The sequence below is a fragment of the Thalassophryne amazonica genome, chromosome 10, assembly GCF_902500255.1.
Source record: "Thalassophryne amazonica chromosome 10, fThaAma1.1, whole genome shotgun sequence".
Classification (NCBI taxonomy): Eukaryota; Metazoa; Chordata; class Actinopteri; order Batrachoidiformes; family Batrachoididae; genus Thalassophryne; species Thalassophryne amazonica.
In genome coordinates, this window is record NC_047112.1 from 51,721,008 (window position 1) to 51,744,202 (window position 23,195).

Sequence of the window (23,195 nt, forward strand, 5' to 3'; positions counted from 1 at the left end):
TTTAACGACACATAGTAAAGTTACATATGGTGAATTAATTCGAACCAGACACCTCTCATTTTATTTTTATTTCATGTCACTGTAGACAGGACTGTGCAAATGTTTGTGCACCCTAAAATTTTGATCAAATTTGTGTATTTCTGTAATTACTGTATTTCTTTAAGTTAGAATTTTTGTCATTTTAATGTTTAATAATAACAATAATAATGATGATGATGACAATGATGATGATGATGCCGTAATTATTGTATGGCTTTGCCTTACAATATAAAGCGCCTTGGGGCAACTGTTTGTTGTGATTTGGCGCTATATAAATAAAATTGATTTGATTTGATTTGATGATGATAATAATGTGTATAGTAACTATCAACACCAAATACCTAAAAATAAGAACTAAGTTTGATGGAGAATGTGATGTGTTAAGTCAAATTAACAAAATTAGATTCATAAAAATTTTAACTCATTTAAATTTGTGTGTTTGCTCACATGTATTATTTTAGAGTGTTTCTTTTGCTGAAATATTTAACTATGCATCCTAAAACGTTCATTTAATTTCATATAGTCTTGCTTAGTTGCGATAATAAGTATATTTTAGAGGTTTGAAAGGGACCACTGCTCAAGTTATTCAGGAAGCCATGTGCACAACAATTCATAAAAAACAACAAAAGTTTAATTGGAAAAATACAACGAATTAAAATGGAATTGGCTGCAAAAAAAATAATTCAGTTTGACAATGGAGTTTAAATCAACATTGTCACCAGCCAAATGTATATATATATATATATATATATATATATATATATATATATATATATATATATATATATATAGTTTGACATTAAATCGTTCCCTGTTAGTTTAAATCCAGAGACATGAGGACATTGTCACCAGCCAAATGTATATATATATATATATATATATATATATATATATATATATATATATATATATATATATATATATATATATATATATATATATATATATATATATATATATATATATATATAGTTTGACATTAAATCGTTCCCTGTTAGTTTAAATCCAGAGACATGAGGACCTTCTGTTTTACATTATTTCTCTTTGGCTCCTGTAAGAGGAAAGCATTTCTGCCAGCAACAACCTAAGGGAGAGATAACCTAATGGCTCCTGGAGCTATAAGAAGTCATTTCAGCTGAGGTTTCTTAGAAAAAAGAAGCTACATATTCAGCACTCAGAGACAGAATGAAGCAATAAACAAATATGCAAAAAGATGGAAAATGATTTTTATAGTTTTCACAGTACTGTACTTTAAACCAAATACATTTTCAAAGCTCACGAGGATCACAACACAAAGTTTAGTTTTAAATACGGTGTCATTATGTGGTATATGGGACATAAAACAGAAAGTGTGTTAATACAGGGAGGATCAGATTTGGCCATCAGAGACAGTAGAGGCTGAAAAAAACGTTCAGAAATGAGAAGGTCTAGCCCATGGAGTATTTTCTTATTGTGTCATTACTTTTTATTGCCTCTACCTGCTGTCGACTGGCCACCTCGACAGCTGCACGTGACAAACTAGCATAGTAAGCATAATCCATACGTTAGTAATAATTTTTCAATACTTGGCAATCCCTAGGTGGTGAGGAGGGTTGTCTCTTGATGCACTGTTTGTTGGTGCACACTGTATCTGACAGAGCCTGCACGTGGTTGCCGCGGGAAGCTTCTGCCGGTCAGGATCTTGCTCTTTCTCCTTCCTCTCTCTCAATTCAATTTATTTAATTTATATAGCGCCAAATCACAACAAAGTTGCCTGAAGGCCCTTCACACAAGTAAGGTCTAACCTTACCAACCCGCAGAGCAAGCACACAGGCGACATAAGGAAAAATTCCCAGTAAGAAACCTCAGGCAGACCAGACTCAAAGGGGTGACCCTCTGCTTGGGCCATGCTACAGACACAACTGACAAAACAATTCACAAAACGAATATACAGGAAATGCTGCCAGTGCACAGGACAGAACTGCCTTAAAAAACAGACACCACACCCATCTCTGGATGGAGCTGCACCTCAAACAGAGAGAAAAAACAGAATCAGGCATCAGAAAGACAACAAATACAATATAATTTGTCAGCATTAAGCAACAAGAAAAACAGAAGAAATACTAAGGTGATCGCCAGTCACTAGCTCTAAGCTTCACTAAAAGACACATTTTAGATAAAGTTGAGGGCCACGGCCTGTTCCGTTTCCTAATAAAATTAACTTAAAAGGGTAAAAAGCATAGTAATGAGTAATACTATGCCAGTATGCTAGCCATACGAAAGGTAAAATAAGTGCGTCTTAAGTCTGGACTTGAAAGTCTCTACAGAATCTGACACGATAAGTGAAAGCTCTGTGACCCACAGACTTTTTATTCACCCTAGGGACACAAAGTAGTCCTGCACCCTGACAACACAGAGCCTGGGCTGGCACGTAGGGTTTAATTAGATCACCTAAGTAGGAACGTGCCAGTCCATGAGCAATTTTATGTTTAACATGGAAATACTGTTGCATGCTGACAAACACATGGCCTTTGACAGATCCTTAGCCTGGTCCAGTGGTGGGTCCCGAAAATTTATCAAGAGGAGCAATTTTTAAATACATTAAGCAAGACAATTGTATCAATTTGTTGTTAGGTGATTAACTCAGACCCCTGTGACCCGGTCCCAGATAAACGGTTGAAGATGAGTGAGTGAGTGAGTGAGTGAGTGAGTGAGTGAGTGAGTGAGTGAGTGAGTGAGTGAGTGAGTGAGTGAGTGAGTGAGTGAGTGAGTGAGTGAGTGAGTGAGTGAGTGAGTGAGTGAGTGATTGACACATACAGCAATACCTCAACTCGATGGTAGCATACAACAGAAATATTTCCCCTCTAGCTACAAAAATTACAGGTGGAAAGCTGTGGAAGAAAGTTGCATCCAGGAATGTTCACAAGCAAAGTGTTCATCAAAATGAAGTGGCCCCGCAATAAATTAACCCACTTATTTACACTGGGAGCAACTGGGGATTAATGATCTTGCCCAAGGGCCCTTAGTGATTTTCAGATGGTGTGTGTGTGTGTGTGTGTGTGTGTGTGTGTGTGTGTGTGTGTGTGTGTGTGTGTGTGTGTGTGTGTGTGTGTGTGTGTGTGTGTGTGTGTGTGTGTGTGTGTGTGTGTGTGTGTGTGTGTGTGTGTGTGTGATATTCTCAAGTAAAATTAGATGATCTGGGTTATTTTTGTTACCTAAGTCACCAAGGTGTTAATCAAGCTGTGACATAAATTCATCTTAAATTGGGAGAACATCTGTGAAAACACACAGAATTGTGGGACTTTGGAGATGTTATGGAAATAAAAGGTGATTTAGCACAATATGACCTCTTTAAGTCTGATTCTCTACACCCAAAGCGATCAAAGGGGATAATGTGCTTATTAACCATCAGATGACAAAGTAAAACCTCTGAAATCATTCTAAAGTCAGTTTTAAGCAGAAACGAGGCGAAAATCTGTGAATGGCTACTGATGCTCCGAAATGACGTATGCGCAGTGAAGGCAGGGGACCGATTTTTAGGGGGAGCCATTCAGTTGGCAACACAGGCCTTTTTTAAGAAATAGTAAATGTTTTTGTGAAACAGTGAGGTGTTGCCAGTAATGACAAAAATTTGAAATACTGAACCAAGTGTCTCATTTCTTTAAAACTTTCAAAAAGCATCTTTCTGCCATTAAAGTATGAGATACATTCTTAGAGGGGTTTAAACTTAAATCCCATTCCTTCTAGCAATGCCTGTGGTTACAACTATTTCTATTTTAAAAACCATTCAGTCATACTGGCTCATCTTTTTTTTACACTGTCAAAGAAGGATATTTATTTGATTAAGTTTCATATATAACATCCATTATACTGCTTTAATACTTAGCCCACTGTGTTATTCATTAGTCATTTCTGTTTTTCATTTGTGGTTTTATTCCATTTAGAAGCAACAGTATACAAAATATTTTCTCGGACATTAAATCAGCTATTAATTTCTTAGTAGTTGTCAAAAATAATGTGCAGGGATGATGGTTAGTGCACTTGGTTACAGTGAGGAAGGTTCCTGGTTCAACCTCACCCCTGCTACATTTCTCTGTGTAATGGGGAGCAACAGGAAGGGCATCTGACATAAAGCTTACACCAATTCAACATACAGATCCACCTCGAATCTGCTGTGATGACCCCGAGTGAAAAACAAGTGGGCAGCCGATGGGACCTACTGCCAAAAATAACATAAACTGGACTGTCAAACTGTCACACATACTGAGTTCATTGGTTATTTAATACAGATTTTTAATGTTCAAGCTGCTGTTAATGTTGCAATTTTTCAAGTTGAAGTTTTAGTGAGAGCATAATAACCCATCCAATAAAGGGGAGTTTGGATTGGAAACAGCCAACGTGGAGACATGATGCATGAATCACAGATAAGGGACACAGAGCGGGTCGAAAGTCGAGCAAACAATGTGCGTTAGAGCTATGGGGGTTTGACACTTTTTGGAAGCAGACCAGACCCTGTGAAAAGAATGACTAAGATGTCAAAGTCTCTTGTAATCTGTCGTGTTTGTTTGTGCCTCCAAATGCTGCGTTCAGTTTAGAGATGAACCATGAAAGCTGGAGAAAACAGATTACATTGGGAACAAAAGTGAAATGACAGATGAGGAAATGGTTGATGGATTATGAAATCCCTGAAGATTGGGATGTTTGCCTGTCGTTAATTTTGTTTTATGAATGCTTGAAAAGAAGCCGTTGAGGGACCACAGCAGTATGCTGTAATGCTATATGCACATTTAGAATTTGTCACTGGATTTTCAGCAGCTATACACTAAGAGGCGAAAGGAAGACTGAGAATGGCAGATGAATGAAAATGGAGTGAAGAGTCCCGTTGCTAGGTCAGGAGTTGGTAGTGGATTTGTCACCTTGTTTCTTGGCAAGCAGCTCAGTAGCAGAGGACTAAAGTGCTACCACCCTAAGTACCCTTCATCCTGTCTCCTGATACCTCTCCCTAATTGGATTTAATGAGCAATTTAGCAACACAGCTCTGCTCGATCAAATCAAACTGCTACTGTCCACTGTGTTTAATCATGGGTCACTGATTAACAATGTGAACAGATCCCTGGAACCTTTCTGTCGCTTAATGGCTCCTTCCTCACACATTCTTTGCATCCAGTCTGTTTGGCCCAGTGGCCTCCAAATAGACTTTTGTCCAACATCTTCTCCAACATGATTTATTGGTCAGATTTGGAGAAGCTTTAATACTTTTTATCAAGATGGAGGTCTGAGCTCATATATATGGCTTTCCCATTATGCAGGACTACTTTGTATCCCAAATGTGAAAAAGAAGTCAACAGGCCACGGTGCTTGATCTTGTTGTGCTGCATTCCTTAACGCAAACCTGCCTGATGATAAAAGACTGGTTGAGTCCTTTAAATCCTGGCTCAAAACACAAATATACTTACATCTGTTCTAATGTTTAAAATCGTGCTGTAGTGCCAAATATTTATCCTTACACAATGTGATTTTAGCATCAGTCAGTAATACTGTGAGAAATCTTGGAGTCATTTTTGATCAGGATATGTCATTCAAAGCGCATATTAAACAAATATGTAGGACTGCTTTTTTGCATTTACGCAATATCTCTAAAATCAGAAAGGTCTTGTCTCAGAGTGATGCTGAAAAACTAATTCATGCATTTATTTCCTCTAGGCTGGACTATTGTAATTCATTATTATCAGGTTGCCCTAAAAGTTCCCTAAAAAGCCTTCAGTTAATTCAAAATGCTGCAGCTAGAGTACTGACGGGGACTAGAAGGAGAGAGCATATCTCACCCATATTGGCCTCTCTTCATTGGCTTCCTGTTAATTCTAGAATAGAATTTAAAATTCTTCTTCTTACTTATAAGGTTTTGAATAATCAGGTCCCATCTTATCTTAGGGACCTCGTAGTACCATATCACCCCAATAGAGCGCTTCGCTCTCAGACTGCAGGCTTACTTGTAGTTCCTAGGGTTTGTAAGAGTAGAATGGGAGGCAGAGCCTTCAGCTTTCAGGCTCCTCTCCTGTGGAACCAGCTCCCAATTCAGATCAGGGAGACAGACACCCTCTCTACTTTTAAGATTAGGCTTAAAACTTTCCTTTTTGCTAAAGCTTATAGTTAGGGCTGGATCAGGTGACCCTGAACCATCCCTTAGTTATGCTGCTATAGACGTAGACTGCTGGGGGGTTCCTATGATGCACTGTTTCTTTCTCTTTTTGCTCTGTATGCACCACTCTGCATTTAATCATTAGTGATCGATCTCTGCTCCCCTCCACAGCATGTCTTTTTCTTGGTTCTCTCCCTCAGCCCCAACCAGTCCCAGCAGAAGACTGCCCCTCCCTGAGCCTGGTTCTGCTGGAGGTTTCTTCCTGTTAAAAGGGAGTTTTTCCTTCCCACTGTAGCCAAGTGCTTGCTCACAGGGGGTCGTTTTGACCGTTGGGGTTTTACATAATTATTGTATGGCCTTGCCTTACAATATAAAGCGCCTTGGGGCAACTGTTTGTTGTGATTTGGCGCTATATAAAAAAATTGATTGATTGATTGATCAGTCTCAAATAGTTTAATTTTGTGTTTCAATTGTTTTAAAGCAATGACTCCTCTTGTGAAGCAAGGAGCAGTTGCTTCTTTTGGTATATCCAACATTTGAAAATAGTAAATTATTTGTTGAAGGCACAGTGGCCTTTTTCTGAAAAAAAAAGTTTCATGCAGTGAGACAGAGTCCACCAGATGTCTGTATTATAGTGTTTCGGATTTTTTTGAAAGAAGTTGTTTAATTTAATATTTCCACCATTTGGACACAATAAAACTTTTTTCTGACGTAATTCTTCCATTGGTGGTGCCAATACCTATGCAAGTGAGTGAAGATTCAAGTATTTACGGCCCTGCTGCTTCCACTCTTTCTGTATGGTTTTGAACAAGTGAACTAAAACAATGACTCTGTGTCTTTGGTACAAAGTCTCTGTGAAGGATCCTTGGGTGTCACTGGTATGATTTTGTGTCATTTCGGAGACTCCGATGAGGTGTACTCTTCTGTCACGAGGGAAAGTTACCTTTAACACGATGGCCATATGGTGCACTTCTTTATGCATGATCCACCACATAGGTGTCTCAGTGTTGGGGACCCCAGCAACTGAAACAGTCCAAGTTGACACCTCACTGTGGAAGATAGATGGCTACTTGTGGGAGGTGGGGATGTGCTGGTTGTCTGTTTGGGTGGTTGCCATCCAGTGTTGTGATTCTTGCTGGTTTGTTGTGTGTCTGCTCTCTCTCTCGCTCTCTCTCCTGAAGCTGTAATTGTGGCACCTGTGGTTCCCTCAACACCTGCAGTCGTTCATCCTGGCAGCATATATCCTGGTCTTCCAACCCATCTTTGCCAGAACATTCAGTGATTCTCCACCACTGGAGCTCCACTGGCGTGCACCTCAATCAGTCTGGCTTCAGTCATTCCTCCTTCCATGCCTCATTCTTGGTTCCAGTTTGCACATTTTAATAAAACGTTTTGCAGTTTTAGTTTATCTGGCTCATTGCAATCGAGTCCAACTGTTTGAAATGTGGTGGACAGAGTGACTCATTGGACAGATTTTGAACATTTGTGAGGAACTGATCTTTGTTTAGGCTATGCAAATTAATCTCTTTCTTTAAATGAAACCTACAACACTGACATGACCGAATACCACGGATGTCTGTACACCACACTTTGAAATCGACTCTACAGGGTTTTTGCTGATGAAGTGCTGCCTGGACGGATCTGCAACTTACTGTCATGACATTAATCTCACCACAATGTAAAAAAAAAGTCATATAAAACATGCTCAGATCAAGAATATGCACATTTCTGCTCTCATTTTTACAGATTATAAAGGCAGGATTACTTTCTCAGTGGGATGATAAAAGATTTTGGAGTCAAATGAGGGATCTGAGACCACATCATTGTGATTCAGGGGAGACAGGCAGCCTCCATGAAGAGGTGGTTAGGTGCTCAGGGAGGAGTGATTTGTCACTGCACATTGGCAAAGCTGCTTCTCAAATTATAATGCCAAAAGCAGCTTTATTAGGTCAAAGGAGAAAGGTCTGGAGGAGGAACAACAGGGCTCAGCATTGTATTACCTCTTCATTTTGAGTAGGGAATGTTACTGCTAATGCGCAAAGGTATTTTTAAAGCTTTCTAATCCACAACAACAGTGTTATTTTTGCATGATGTAGACGTGCCAGTTGTACCACAATGGAATGCTTTCAACTCTATAGATCAGATCCAGAGCCAAAAGTGTGTTGACTCAACACAATGGGGATGACACCTTAGCCCGTCTCTAATCTAATCTAATCTATGCTTGCAAAATGGTTGAATGTTTTAAAGAAGCTAGAGCACAAATCCTGATATCTATTCCTGAATACCCACACAACACATGGAGAACATGCCAATTCCACTTAGAAAGATGGGCAAAGAGCGAATCACTTCTCCACTGTACTACTCATGGAATGAATATAAAGCTCAATAAAAAGCTAAGGGTCCAAACTTCATACATAGTGCAAAGTTTGTACGAAGTGCACACTTAGTGCGCATGACGCAGGAATCGTGTGCAAACTGGGTAATGTCGTCCCTGCCTCAAATGCCTCCTACACTTGTTGCTACAACTATTTGCACACACAAGCGCCTGAAAGACAACGTGTGCACTGTGTGAACCCATCGCACCCTCTCACGGCAGGTGCCGGCCAAATTCCAGGTGACACGCACAAACATCTAATACCGCTTGCATGGCACTTAGAAAATGTGTGGCCAGTCCCACTCTTTGCACGATAACAGACTGCAGACAATCACTTTCGTACTCGCACAGAAATTTGTCGAAATCCCACACGAGTGTGGCTTTGGTGTGTGCGCTGAGATGACAGGAGGTATGTCCTCCCACTAAAGCAGCTGTGGAAATCTGTAGATCTGGACATTCCAGCTGGACACCACATACTGTGTTTGGACAGACATGGACAAACAACTGCCCACTGTGATGTGCGTGTGTCTGTTTGCTGTTATCAGGTGGACATAAATAAAAACATATATCACTGTGGTGACATGCTGCACACGGCGCGCACATGGACAGGCTGCTCCCAGGTTGAAACGGAGCGTCAGATCAGAACACGCAGCAGGTGATCTCACTGTCATGTCACTCACGTGAGCTCTGTTCCACATGATGCAGTGTCCTGTGGCGTGTCGTCCACAAGACATGCACGCATGGCCAGTTGGAGACATTCCAGCAGATGTGGACATGAATAAGACGAGCAAACTTCTTCTCATTCATGTTATTTCATGACTGTATGTCTGTGACCATGGATGATACTTGTATTGCTCGCTTGATAAATGCTGTGATTTTATATGGTGTGTAATTTAAATTTTTTTATTTTTGTAATACTTCCATGTCTTTCCTGATACGAGGCAGATTCCCACAGCTTTCAAAGAACAGCTCTGTAGCTCAGTGGTAAAGTGTCTGACTGGCAATCAGAACTTTTGGACCATGTGAGTTTGCATCCAGTGGGTCATATGTTTTTTTTTCCACATAAGCAGCGTGATGTGGTCCCACAGGTACCGGCTGGTTTATATATATATATATATATATATATATATATATATATATATATATATATATATATATATTCCACATAAGCAGCGCGATGTGCCACAGCTGGCACTGTGTGTTCCTGCCCGAAAGACACCGGCGCATGCACAAACTCTCGCACCGGGTTCATGCACACCTGCCTGTCGGCATGACGTTTCGTGGTGCGCTAATTTTGAACTGTTTCATGCTGCTTCACCGCTTTCGTCCAAATGCCATCCAAACCTCGCACTATGTGTGAAGGGGCCATTACCAAGCATACAGCTAGCTAACGGAATATACAGTGAACTGAACATAACCATAAAACTCACTTACTGTAAACTTCAGTAATAAACAGTTAACTAAAGCTCTACTAAAAAGCTAACTGAACAAGCTAACAGACTACAAGATAAATTAATCTACAACTAACTGCATATAGCATAAAAAGTAAGTGCAACCCTAACCAAATCTAAAACTCAGAGTTTAATTTTTAAAAGAAATTAATCACCTGGGGCCTATTCTCAAGGTTGGCCATCCGGGCATTTAACCTCGAGTGGCGTTTTTTTCCCGGTGAAAACATCACCAAGCTCAATAAAAATACTTGTAATTTGGTCACTTTTCAAAGGGGTCAGACTCGTCAATAAAGTCACTTTAATCTACAATGGTTCATTTCAGGTCATTTTAGTGTATAATCTCATTGTTTGAGGCAATGATAGCTGTCAGCTGGCCATTAGAAGTAAGTTAGAGACAATAAAAAACTGGCTGATTTCAATAAACCAACATACAGACTAAGCATGTTGTCACCGAGTGGCCAGTGACGGAAGTACGAATTCTCGCCTTTGGATTGGCCACTTCACCACGTCACGTAGGCGCCGACCTTGAGAATAATGCAATGCACCTTTGGAATAGTTCCTGTTGCTCCGGTCTCATTGACTGCTATGTTAACTGTTAAAATTAACATTGTTTGCACATAAAATTTAAGTGTCAAAAGAGTGAATTCTGTTAATTTGAGTCCAACTTAACTCCTTATAACTCATTAACTCTATTTGTCTTTAACGCTCTGATTACTGCACACAGTAAAAATTCTGAACACAGATGCTGCTGTGCCGATTCTCCGGCCAATCTCACGCTCCATTGTCCCCTCACTCGTGAACAAGACAGGGACCAAAGTCAAATCATTTTTGAACATTAAACAAATAAATTATTAAATAAATGATTCTTGTTAAAAATAAATCTCTATTTAGTCTGCAGCAATCAAAAAAATACCTTCCATATTATTATGCATAGCTTAACCCTGAATTATGAACTGCACTATTTTAAATTTTAAATCAAATTTACAAAAAAGTTTGATTAAAAAAAAAATGTTTCACTCTTGTAAACTTTATTTTCTTTCCTTCTTCCTTTCCCTGTTCATTCTCATTTTAATTGTTTAATTAATTGTTGCAGTGTTTAATGTCAACATTTAATTCTTTATGTTCTTATTAACAGCTGACCATGTATAATTGATGGTCTTGAATAAAAGTGTTTCAATGTAATTGTTGCCATAAATGTTTTAAAATGTGAAATGCTTTGTGCTGCATTTCTTGGATGAAAGTTGCTTCATAAATATAGTTTTATTGTTATTAAAGGATGGTTGGATTTACCCATACAGTATGTACAGTATGTGCAGTATGTGCAGAAGAACTGTACTTTGTTTTCAGTGAGCGGAAGAGAGCCTGTAGTTTACAACTTGTTCTTACATTATTGTTTAATTTTGAATACAAGCTGCCAGGGAACAGGCCCGGTGGTTTATCCTGGCAACATGTTTTGCCAGTATGTCAAAACCAAAATATCAAAGCTGCAAATTACTGCAGACATGTGGTCTAATTTGACCTTTCATGCAGCCGTTTGCACAGACATTTTTCTGTGCACAAAAGTAAATTTGCAAATTCATGTTGATGTGCAAAACAACAGAATTGGTCATGATTACAAGCCCATATGTGAAGAATTCTTAACTGAAGAGCATATAACAGGCGATTATCCATGTCACACAAAACGTCATTCTATGTTTTATTTAATGCTCTTCATAGTCTTCTGTGCTAGAATAAATGTAGTAACAATGAATATTTTACAACGAAAGAGTGACTGGACATTTGCATATTTTACCATTTTAAAAGTAGCAAAGGATGTGCATTTGTTTTTCAGACAAGAAATTAAATAATGATTTAAATGATTATGAACCGTTGTGTTCACTCTCTTTGCTTAAATATGTACAGTGTTTTCAGTATTTGTATTTACTCGTTTCAAGAGTAAAGGCACAAAAATAAATGTGCAATTATCTGTTCACCCGTCAGATTCTTCAGTCGAAGCCTCAAGCTGTTTTTATTCTTTCTACTATCACTAGCAGTCATTCTGACTGCGTCTCAGTTTTCACTGCACTCTCTCTTCTTTCATTCTCATCCTCTTGCCTCAAGTTTGTTCAATTCCCCTATGGTTCAGTAGCGGGGCACTAGGTCAAGGCACTGGCTTGATTTTCACACTGTTTCCTCTACTGAGAGCCACATCAACTTAATCAGGGTTAACAATTGTGGCGGTGCCTTGCTGAGACGGGCGACCATCAGCTTAGCGCTGCTTTGCTTGGGTGATACAGAAGCGGTCTCTGTTCAGAGAGCAGAGGGCTGGAGGTATGTGGGTGGGGGTGAGATGGCAAAATGCACTTTTGGGGAATGGATGTATTTGTATTGTAATGCCAAGGAAAAAGACATTAGTTTCCAAAGCATTTAAATGATTACTACAGTATAAAGATGATGATGATGATGATGATAATTGTGTTCAGACACCATTTTCAAAAACCGTTATTTCAAAGTTCTTCATAAATTAAATACAGTAAAAACAACAAAAATAAGTTGATCCTCTTCAGCCCAGGCAAAATTATAATCTTTTTTACACATTTTACAAACGTCATGTCTTGACAGTAGCAAAAAGTAAGTGAAAAAAAAAAGTAAGGTGGATCTGCATGTTGAATTGGCACAGGTTTTACGTCGGATGCCCTTCCTAACGCCCTTCCTAATTACGTGGAGAAATGTGGCAGGGGTGGGATTTGAACCCGGAACCTTCTGCACTGAAACCAAGCACATTAACCACTTGGCCACAACCCCTTGCTACTAGCAAGGCTCCCATTTTGACTTAAATGTGAATTGGTCGGTAATTCATGAAGATACAGTTTGTCCACAGTAGGTTCTGTGATGAATAATATGTGCACAATTTAATCATCTGTCTTATCAGACAGTTTCACTGTGCAGCAAAGTACAGAAGAGTTGGGAGGGAGAGGATTAATATTATAAGTACATAATTACATCCATAAATACAAACAAATACATAATGTTTTAATGTTTCTAAGATTTGATGGCATATAAATGTCTAATAACAGCAAACAATGATTCCATAGGAGTGCATTAAGAGGATGCCTTGTAGCCTGCTGGCCTCTTTTTCACTTTTGGAACACAGAGTAAATTTGTGTTCCCATTATGGCAGATAAACATACTTGGTGTGTATTTTTGTTTTGTTTTTTCATTAATATGTATGTAGTGTATTGCAACACTTGTGCATGAGGAATACCGCTTGCACTGGGGAGATGCATTGAATTGAAAGTTCACATTTTTTGCATATTCACAGTTTAAACATATGAATCTTTATATGCACAGCTAGTGCATGGAGGAGAGGGTAAATCTAATAGTTGGAATTTCCAGACTTGTGCAAAAATAAATTTCCTATTGACAGGAAAATTAAGAGGGGAAAAAACATAGAATAGTGTTTTTAAAAAAAAGTGCAGTTAATGCAGTCGATATAGTGGCATCGACGTGTTTAGTAATGGGTGCAAAGTAGCAGAAAATGTAGTGCCAGTGCAAACTGTGGAGTGGTAGGGTGATGGATCTGCACAGACCAGTACAGTGTGCAGAGTGCAAGACAACAATAATGTGATTATGCATAAAGCACAGACGTGTTCAAGCACTTTTTTAAATCATTGAAATGTTTGGAAAGAAAAAGAGAATACTTGGTGGGGGAGAAGACCGTGTATCATTTTTATTGTTAAACTGATGCCATAGATGATCAGAGTCAGTGTATAATGCAGTTTAAGTTAAAAAAAAAAAAAGAAGAAGAAGCCTGTTTTAGTATAAAACGCCAACATTGGAGACAACTGCATCATAACCCATTTAACAAAACTCGGTTGCCGAAGAACTCCCACACTGAGGAGTTCAATATTAATTCAGCAATGCACTTTATACAACCACAGCATCAACAAAAAATGAAAAATGAATAAATAAACGCTTCACCAACAAAAACGGAGCTTCAAAATTGACCTTTTAAAACCAAAAAACAAAGCCTTTACCATGAGACTGTTACAATCTTCCCTCATCCTTTTATACGAGCTCAAGTGTTCCACTTTCTTTATATCCTCCGTAACCATAGTGCCCGAGGCGTAATGTTGCACCTCTTCGGAGCAACACATGCATTATTAAGACAGGATGTGCGTGCAACCCATGCAGGGACACTCACAGACTTTCACAAGTTTGTGTTGTTGCCACTATTTTGATTTGACTTTGGCTGGAGCATTTTTCATGAAAAGGGATTAAAGGTCCGTGACACCAGTGCACAGGCTAAATATTTCATACGACATCTCAAAAGCTCCGAAGTTCAGACTTGAAAGCATTTCTGCCCGTTCAGAGTCCATCTCAGCTGCCTTCATGAAAGTCTTATAATGATGGCACTAAAGATGTTATTCTTGAAGTGCTAAGTTGTCCACTGAACTACTGGGGGACAGCGTTCAAACATCGCATTTACGGACAAGAAAATTACATAGACAGTTACTTTCCCATATAAATGAAAGGCATCAGAAGGATGATCCATACCTTGTGTGTTCTGCACACTATAGCTATGACCACTACCTTTGCACACACACACACACACACACACACACACACACACACACACACACACACACACACACACACACACACACACACACACACACACACACCCAGGACTAAACCAAACCAACTTTTTTAGGTTCTTTAGATGACCCCAAAACACAATCAGGATGTTCCCAAAAATAAAAATGGGCCTCAAGCCAGTTATCCAAGATGGCGTACAAGATGGCCGCCAACATAGGGTTTTTCACTACAACACCTTTAAACAACATATAAACAACTTAAATATCACAGAGATTCAATGGGAAGACCATTGCAGGTCACAGCAAACTCATTTGTGCCTAAACTAAATTCATTCATGGGTTTAAGATTCAAAATGGCATCCAATAGACCCTTATCATTGAATCTCTGTGATATTTAAGTTGTTTATATGTTGTAGAGAAGCTTGAATCTTCGACTGGACTGGGTTGCTTGACGTGAGGATGTTTCGCTTCAAACCACAGAAGCTTCCTCAGCTAAAATTCTTGCTCTGGTTGTTTATATGTTGTTTAAAGGTGTTTTAGTTAACAACCCTATTTTGGACGGCCATCTTGGATAAATGGCCTGAGGCCAGTTTTTATCTTTGGGTACATCCTGATTGTGTTTTGGGATCATCTAGGGAACCTAAAAAAGTTGGTTTGGTTTAGTCCTGGGGGGGGTGCAAAGGTTAGTGGTCGTAGCTCCCCTAGTAACAAATTAAATATAATCATAAATATGCATACATATGTCTGCAATGGTGTTTTTGTTTATGTATGATGTCATCCCATGACTTTTTTTGTGATTTCATTATGAAGTCATTCACAGCAACCAATTACACATTTTTTGCTGATGATATACTTTATCCTCAGCAAAACATAAACAGTATATATATTTATATACTGTTTATGTTTTAGATCATCCATCTAAACCTCTAGGTTGTTGACATTCACCAAAAAAGAAAGTTTAAGAAAAATGTTTTATGGAACAGGTTTGAACTGACCTTGATCTTTGACCAAACTACTCCAACTTCTAATCACATATATACGTAGATATCAAGCAAAGCAATATTCCAACAGAGTTTGAATCAAATTCGTCCAGCCGTTTTTGAGTTATCCTGTTCACACATACACACACTTTAGTGAAAACAATACCCAGTTATTGCCATTTATCCCACACACAGGGTAAGTAGCTACATTTTGAGAAAAAAAACAATTTGGCAACTTCAGAGATTGACCATTCCAAATGAATCTTTTTTCATGTAGGATTTCTGTTTTGTTTTTTGATACAGTGGATAAGGTCATATGAATTCTACGACACCAACCATACCCTACAATGAAATGGACCAAAAACAAAACAATACCTAAGGCGGGATTGTTCTTTCAAATATACCTTGCTGCAAAAGTCATTACACTTGCTAGGTAGTTACTCCATAGTGTTGGAACGTCAAGAACAATGGCAATCATCAAATTTTTCCAACTACTTATCCCAGAGTTGTGGTCAACAAATTTAGGCCAAATCCTAATTCTCAATTGAACCTAATGCACAGAGATCATCTACTTGCCATATTTACCTCCGCTAACAAAGTTGGAGGATGTTGGCCCATGTTTGTTCGTTTGTTTGTCTGTTTGTTTGTTTGTGAATGAACAGCCTGGAGCCCACAATTTTTCATATTAGGCCATGGGATGTAATGAATATATGCTTAATTTTTCATTTTCATGCAACAATGGTGGGGCAACCTAAAACTGGTATGGCTTTGGGGGAAATGTGTCCCTGATCAGGAATATCAATGTCCCCACCCTGGAAGAGTGTTCATGAATTTATAACGTGTAGTTGATGAAAACGTGTGTTTTCCTATGTATGGGACATCAAGTGTATTGTGATTAATGTTTTCCACAGATCATCAGATTCAGGATTAAAATTGATTGAGAACATTATACAAACTATTCTGAAGTACTGCAAAGTCTTTTCTTGCATGTGCAGTGGGGTGGGGAAAGGGGGCAAATTTATACCACGTGTTTAATGAAAAATTATGATTAGCAGGTAATATCTCGTATTACATTTTTGAAGGGGTAAAGTGAAGCAGACCATGTTGGAAAATAATTAAAGATTACAATGTATCACCTCAATGCTAATACTTGAAAAAAAAGCCAGAGTGTTACTGGGGTGGGGTCAATTATTGTCATATACCTCCATGAAGTCCACAAATTTTGCAGTATTATGTTTGCCAAGACCGATCTACGTTTTACCTACTTGAATTTACCACTCGACTTCTCTTTACAGCTGTCAGGACCCCGAGGATAGGACAAGATCCCAGGACCCTACCCCAGGACCCTTCCCCAAGGACCCGAAGGAATGGATGACACCCTAGATTTAATAAGCTCTTACAATGCACATAAACACAAAATGCCCAGTTTTCTGCAGACTAGATCTTTAGATTTTTTTTGCTACTGAAAAATAATGAAAAAGCAAAGAATTGAAATTGTAGAATCTGGACTATTATGTGCATTGTACATAATGTAAACATAAACACAATATGACTTGAATAATCAACACAGACAACTTATATTTTTTTTATAGTTTCTAATTCTCACCTGTTTCTCAATATACAATGAGGTACTGTAGCTTCAAAACATTTGGCAAGTTGAAACATATTTTTTAATCAAATATTTTCCTAATTCTTTAAGCACCTTCAGTAATTTGGTGGATATGGATGGTGCATAAAACAATCAATTAGACATCATACATAACCAAATTCTTAAAGAATTAGAAAAAGATTTGTAAAAAATATTTTTTGATGTGCCAAATGTTGCAATTCTACAGTATTATATACTGTTTAATCTACTGCATTACAGTGGAACCTAATTATGAAACGTCCATGGGACAAGTAAATTACTTGATATCCAAATTTTTATAATATCAGGGTGGCAAAAATAATGAATGATAAAGAATAAAAAAAAATCAACCTTTGGATGTAAAAAATACTTTATTTTATGAGGAATTTGTTATTGTAATAGATTTCTTTATAACAAGTTTCAACAGTATCATGTGCCATATAATCAGTTGTAAAGTATTATCAATTGTGCAGTATTATATTTTACTGTGACAGTAAATATTGTACAGATAAGTACATGTACAGATACCTAACTGCTGACACTTGCATGGTGTACACTGAGATAAGCTAATTTAAAAATTTTGATATCAAGCATGTTTTCTGTCCATTTGTTCTTATTATCCCAGACAGTGACCAAAAGTATTTTAACCTTTGTGACAGAAAAGATTTCCATTTTAGACACAATGTTTGAGATGCTACAAATTTAATGTAATAATTTTTGTCATAAATGTTATATAAAATGATTGGACAAAAACATTCTTCCAACAAACCAATGACACTCAGCCAATTTCTTGAACAAGACTTTGCACTTGGGCTTTAAATGGATTTCATGATTATGAAGAACATGAAACGGTAAAAAGAATGCTTTATAGATTTTTGTAGAATATGTGAATGCCTAGAAAGCAGCACCTGACATAAATGAACAGTGTTCGATTTACTTTTGTCAAATTGTGCATTCGGTATGTTCTCATTTTCATGTTTCAGTGGTTAAAAATTGCTATAAAATTTTAAATAAATAGTACGGCGATCGTGATTGGTCTGCTACACCATCACATCGAATATGTTATTGTTGATTGGATGGATAAAGTGAAAATAATTGCTGGAATTATTCATTTTCATGCTTTTGTCAGCAGGTTTTTGATGTGGGGCTGTACATCTTCTGAACAACAATAATATTTTTTGAATTTCCATTCAAGAATAAAGTTCCCCCCTATGTGCTGCATGAAACAGAGCTTTAGATGAGCATGTATTGTGGCCTATATATCATTATGAATTTTTTTTTTACTGAAGATTCATATCATGATAGGCAAGAAGTGATTCAATTATTGTTGGAGTTATTCTGTAGATACACTGTTTTATTTGATCATGCATGTTTTGTGTTCCCTGCTCTGGTAGAATGTAGTTCTCTCTGCTCTGATAAAGTGTATTGTACTGATGTGATGGGTGAAGGTTACTTAAGATATGTGACATGACGTGTTTCTGCAATAGAGAATTGAATGTTCCTACCACAGTGTGATTGTGATACATCAGTCCTTTTGTCAGAAGAAGTGTGATTAATCGTTAGATGTTTTAAACACATCTTAACCGAGCCCAAGATTAAAAAAGGTTCTGAACATCCTGAATGTATTATGCAATCAGCAGTTCTGCAGCAACAGCTCACGCGCTATCACTCTTCCCCTCAGGAGCTGTACCACCCATGTATGTAGGGAAGTCCTAAATAAAAAGAGCGGGAGCGCAGGCCAGACTTTAGTGTAGCTTTGGTGTACAGCCTGACTGCACTCCTCGCGAGCTTAAATTAAATTCTATTTCTCACTTGTTTTATTGCCTGGTTGTCTCTTCCTCAAAGCAAAGGTATTCTAAACCCGACAAAGACTGGGGGCTCGTCCGGGGTCCCAACAGACCTGACGGTTCCAGCGAGCGTGATCGACACCAGAGAAATCCTTGGCCAAGGTAACTCAGACCCTTTGACGGGACTGGCTCAATCCGTTGGCTGGAATCTGAAAGGTTGACGGGATCACCGAGAAGGAAAGAGACCGACGGAGTGTGAGTATAGAATTTGATTCTGATAAAATTGTTGTTGTGAATGGTTTTACGCAGCCTACTGAGGCTGCGTAAAATAGAAATGTTGAAATAGTGAAATAGTGACAGAAAGTCACGGTTAAACAAGGAAATAAGTGCACAGTGAAAAGGCAGTTAAACCTCGCAGGGATGGTGGAGTCCCCTAATGCAGGACATTAGTTAAATTCCACGGGAGGGCGAGCTCCCCTGACCTAAGAATACGCGTACGGTTATTAAAAGTGTTTCTATGTATTTGTGTAAATAAAATAACTGTGTGTGAGTGTAATAAAAGTGACTGAGTGAGAGTGTGGAGTCACTTTGACTCCCCTCTATGAAAATCTCACAGGAAAGTAAGTAGTAAGCTTTGAGAAGAAGCAAAGGCAAGGCCTTCCCGTGCCCTCCGGGGTGGCGAAAGGGAACGCACTTCTCAGAATAGTTGATTACTACCCTGTGATTGTAACAACACCAGTGGATTAGGACCCTGTAGGGGCAAAACCATCACTGGTCTAAAACGCAGCAGAGAGAAGAACAAGTCTTATATTTTCTGCCCCTTTTTACAATACAATCTTTCAATATCCAGCGTCATTTTTCAACATTATTTAACAGATTGTATTTCTTTAACTTGTCACATACCACTGACTTATTTCATAATTATGTTAAAAAGCACCTGTATAAATAGTTTTTCTTTGCACAAGCATTTTTGATTCCCTTTGTCAGCCATGGTTTATTTACTCTTTTCTTACTAATTTCTATTAATTTACAGTTTTTATGATATGATTTCATCAATATTTTCATAAATGAGTTATATGCTACATTAACATCACTGACATAAACTTCTTCCCAATTTTGATTTTTAAGATCATATTTTAATGCCTCTAAGGCTTTTACTGACTTGTCTCTTTTAAAGTTTATAACAGTTTTTTTCTTGTACCTATTTTTATATTTAAATATTGAAAAGACTGGTAAATGATCACTAACATCTGTCATCAAGATCCCATTCCTGATAATTTCATCTGTTCTATTTGTAAATATATTGTCGATTACCGTTGCACTTTGCGATGTGATTCTGGTTGGTTTTATTATCAAGTGGAATAACCCCAAACTATACATTGAATTCACAAAATCACTTATTCTTTGGCAACTGGAGCTCTCTATGTTAATGTTAAAGTCTCCACATATAAAAAGCGTTTGGTTTTTAATTTGATAGAATAACTCTATTATTCTATCAGTAAATTTCACAACACAAGTGTCTGGTGCTCTGTATACACAACTGATTAAAATATTTTTAGATGTTTCATGTACAAGTTCCACTGTTACAATTTCTATGATGTCATCCACAGTTGTCATTTCTTCTACAATTGTACATATCAGATCTGCCTTTATGTACAGAGCAACACCACCACCCCTTTTATCTCTTCTGTTCACAAAATACAGCTCATATCCCTCTATTTGAACATCAGTCATGAGATCATCATTAAGCCAAGATTCAGTGATTGCAACAATATTAAATTTATTTTTAAACTGATTTAAATAATCTTTTATTTGCGACATTTTACAATACAAGCTTCGACTGTTTATATGTAAGAGTGACAGGGTATCTTCTGCAATTTTTTCACTATTTAGCTGTTCTACCGTATAATACTCGCAACCAATCGTTTTTAAGTCAAATGTACTTTCATCAATATTAGTGTCTATGTCATATATTTTATCATCTGTTTCCATGTTTGATCAGATTTTTTTTTTTGTTGGTCCAATTACCAACAGACTTCATATTTGATTGTCTATTCAGGTCTGTATTTTGTAAGGTCCTCCATGTTTTTGATTTGTATACCGTTTGTTCCTTCTTTTACTCTAATCCACACCCTACAATTCCAGACCCATGTAGCAACAATGTGCTTCTGTTTTTTTAATAGTCTTGCTTCCCTAGCAATATCTGCATTTTTTTTTTTGTTTTTTTTGTTAAATGCTCATTTATATAGACACTTGTTCCTTTCAAATTCTTTGCCTGTCTTAATACTTCATTTTTATATTTTCTGCTTGTAAATCGTATAACAATGTTAGACAGTTAATTTTTTCTATCTTTAGTTGGAACAGTATAGCAGTCTGATATTGTGTCTTGATGGATGTCAACACCATTTTGATATAAAAAGTTTGTAACTTGCTGTTCCAATGATTGTTGTTCTTCAGGTGGTGCATTCTCCCCACTGGTTCCACCAGAATCCACCACCCTTGCATATGTCCGATGCCTTGTTTCTAGTCCAGATATTATAACATCATCTTTTCTGGTGAATTGTTCAAGTTCATCTACACGTTGTTCAAGTTTCTTAATGATCTTGTCCTTCTCTTTAACCAGTTTTTGGAGTTCTTTAATCTCCACCGTCAGCTTGTCTAAATTAGACATGTCTTTTAATATCTGGTTTATTGAGGTCTTTATCTCCTCTATATTTTCCTCAAGTTTCTCCGTTTTCTTGGGTGGTGCCATGTTAACTATCGTGGCTTAGTATGGCCACTGTTAATTGCAAAAAACAATTTTCACCCGTAACCTCCACCACCACAGGTCCGGTCACCGCACACCAACCCTCCCCGTTGCTCATTAATACTAAAAGTACCCGACATGTTAGCAGGTAGCTTGACAGCTTGTAGGACACTATCATGTGTCACTACCGCGTACCCAGTCATCGTTTCTCCTAAATGATTTTTCTTTGAGGAGCCGTCCACAAATACCACTGTGCCCTCTGAAAGAGATGTATCTTTTAAATCGGGTCTACATTTAGATACTCGTTGGGCTTCCTCCACACAGTCATGTGGTTGCTGATCCTAACACACTTACAATTGATAAAGCAACTGAAGTAACACCTGATCTCTTGGTAGAAATGCAAAATCAAAGCCCGGACAGTGAGAGGAAATTATGGGAAAAACATGGAGCCGTCAAAAACAAGGACGGTCTCTACATGTGACCCCTTAACAAACCTGTGTTGCCCAAAAAATTGTATAAATGGGCAGCTATTTCGAGCCATGGTGTTTCCCATGTCTCGACAGGGGGGATGATTAAACAAATCGAAACAGTGTATACAACATTTGGATTTAATAATTTTTCAAAACAATTTTGTAAAGCATGCATGATATGTGCAAAACACAACGTGCAAGGGAATTTGAGACCTCTACGAGGAAAGTTCCCCGAACCACAATATCCATTTCAGACCATACACATGGATTATATTCAATTGAACAAAAGTGAAGGGAAAGAATTCTGTTTGGTCATTATTGATGCATTTTCAAAATGGGTCGAGATCTTCCCCACAAAACATGCAGATGCATTAACAGTGGCAAAAGCACTGTGCAAAGACATAGTACCTAGGTATGGTATACCAGAAAAAATATATAGTGACAATGGACCGCATTTTGTAAACCAAGTTGTGAGAAACATTGGACAACTGTTTTGCATAAACCTAAAAAACCACTGTGCATATCACCCGCAAAGTGCAGGACTAGTGGAAAGAATGAATGGGACAATTAAAAATAGGCTAAAGAAGGCGATGGAAGAAACAAACAGACCATGGACACAGTGCGTGGACTTAGTAAAAATGTATATAAACATCACAAGTACAGCAGGATTAACACCATATGAGATCCTTTTTGGCCGACCGTACAGATTACCTCAGTTCAGAAATCCATGGGAAATACCAAAAGAAGCAAACCTAGCTGATTATATGAGAAAGATGCTGGAAAAGCAAAAGGACAGGACCTCAAACATTGATGATCCCATCTCTCCACAGGACGACCCTAAAGTGGTACCTGGAGACTGGGTACTGATAAGAAGCATCAAGAGGAAACACTGGCACTCACCTAAGTGGGAAGGTCCATTCCAAGTACTGCTCACTACACCCACAGCCTTAAAAATAGGAGAAAGACAAACGTGGATACATTTAACACATTGTAAGAAAGTGATCTCTGTAAACCCAGTGTAAGTAC

The 23,195-nt window shown here is 38.0% G+C and overlaps 1 long non-coding RNA gene across 1 annotated transcript; it reads left to right on the top strand.

The window, feature by feature from the left end:
- Window positions 1-9,508: 9,508 nt before the first annotated feature.
- Window positions 9,509-16,779, top strand: LOC117519414. Its single transcript, XR_004563282.1, has 3 exons — window positions 9,509-9,520; window positions 13,769-13,774; window positions 16,702-16,779. It is a non-coding gene; the product is annotated as an uncharacterized LOC117519414 (long non-coding RNA).
- The last annotated feature ends 6,416 nt before the right edge of the window (window positions 16,780-23,195 follow it).